Raw genomic sequence first — 1,997 nt, forward strand, 5'->3', positions numbered from 1 at the left:
GCTTAATGACTGAGCCACCCAGGCGCCCCTCAAGTCAGTGTTTTACTTGGTAAACATGTCTGAGACCATGCATCCCTGGTTGCTAAGCACCATGGCGGACAGGGCTAGAAAGGTAACAGCTTTATTTTGAGCAGGGGGCAAAGACAAGGCAGCACTTTACAGCTACATTGTAACTAGATCCTGCATGAGTAAATAAAAAATCTTAAAAAAAAAAAAAAACACAACACACTCTCAAAATAAATAAATCTTTAAAAAAAAAAAGAAACACATTCTCTCTGCTTGTTGGAAATACATTGGTCAAATTGGTGTCTGAATGTATACAATTCCTATGATAAACTGAATGGGGCAAGACATGAGTATTAAGTATGGACAGCAAAACTACCCATTTTCTTAGGGGAAAGTTGTAAGTTTATGGAAAAAGCTTGGGAGATCAACCCCGATTCTTTCATTTCTAATGACTCTGTGACCTTGGGAAATTCAAATAATCTTTTAACGTAAGTACCATTACATTTATTTTATAAAAAAGTCAATGAAGATTTTTTTGAGAGAATATGTTTAAAAGGATGAAAAAATATTTACAGAGCACCTTGTGCCCTGTGACTGACACATTTTAGGAGATTGATAATTGGAAGTTATAATTAGTTACGTCTTCACTCATCAGTTAAGTATCAATAGACATTCTTACTCTATAAAAAGAACAAGGATATTTTTACCTGATCAAACTCTCAAACTGGAAAGCAAAAACCCAGTAGAAGGTTGAGGATTAAAATCAGAGAAATACTCTTTCAAAAATTGTTAATGATTGTCTGGTTCATAAAAGGAAAAGAATAGTTCATAGAGACTTCTATTTGCTAAGCTCCTTTTAAAACTCTCCAGAATATTGCTATAAATGAAGAAAAAAAAGAGAACTCAGAAGTTTGATAACTTGAAAAGATTAATGTCTGCCCTCCCAATGTTGTTCCCATGACAAGCTCAAATATCCTACTCGGTGCTCATTAAGCTCCGTGCTGACATTTGTCCTCCAACCCTCCTCTGATTGTTCACATGTAATAGTGAATCCAAGTCTGAGTTGTGGTTAATGACAATATTTTAATGCCACCCAGCATTTTAGAATGCTATGGTCTCTAGAAGAAAATGAACCTTCATTATAATATAAATGTCTTTTATATACAGGCTCAACCAGATTCTTGACTACTATTTCAATACATTTATTTCAAGCATAATCAAATTCTGAGAAAATTGGTTGGTAGAGTGAGCAATGACTGAGTTATCCATCCTGTTGAATTTTAATTCATTGTCCTAAGTAAACCTGAAATTGGCGATATGATTAGAGTGCAAAGTCAACCACTGAAATGAACATGTATAATTTGGAATTATTTCTATCACAGTGTCTCCCTAAGAGCATTGTGGACAATGCAGTTACCAAAGGATTTTACTTTTAGAAGTATCTGAGTGTTAAGAGGACTGTTGCATGCAGTTGATATGTGTATCCATTTGAGGACATTGATTCAGTTATTCTTTTGTATCATATAATGGAATAAAAATAATTACTAGTTTGTTATTAGTATCAGTATGGCAATACTTTCTTGTGCTTAATTATTTACAGTATGCTTGTAGATATATTATACTATTATAAAAATCCATGAGGAGAACAAATATGCTTATCTCTATTCACAGATAAGGAAATAGATAAAAGATAGTGATAACTGGGCACCTGGGTGGCTCAGTCACTTAAGCGTCTGCCTTCGGCTCAGATCATGATCCCAGGGACCTGGGATCGAGTCCTGCATCGGGCTCCTTGCTCTGCGGGGAGTCTGCTTCTCCTTCTCCTCCCCACATGTGCTCTCTCTCACTATCTCTGTCTCTCTCTCTCAAATAAATAAATAAAATCTAAAAAAAAAAAAAAAGAAAAAAATAGTGATAACTTATTTACCTTCTCAAAAGGGATTATTAAACGGGGTGAAGCATGTCCCCAGAGGTGGGCAAATACTCTTTTC

General features: G+C 35.2%; 1 non-coding gene across 1 annotated transcript; it reads right to left on the reverse strand.

Annotated features, from left to right (window-relative positions):
* Window positions 1-55: 55 nt before the first annotated feature.
* On the reverse strand, window positions 56-186 carry LOC145717728 (small nucleolar RNA SNORA63). The gene has a single exon (XR_014141125.1). It is a non-coding gene; the product is annotated as a small nucleolar RNA SNORA63 (small nucleolar RNA).
* Between the last annotated feature and the right edge of the window lie 1,811 nt (window positions 187-1,997).

The sequence above is a fragment of the Leptonychotes weddellii genome, chromosome 16, assembly GCF_054177405.1.
Source record: "Leptonychotes weddellii isolate Sample4059 chromosome 16, ASM5417740v2, whole genome shotgun sequence".
Taxonomy (NCBI): Eukaryota; Metazoa; Chordata; class Mammalia; order Carnivora; family Phocidae; genus Leptonychotes; species Leptonychotes weddellii.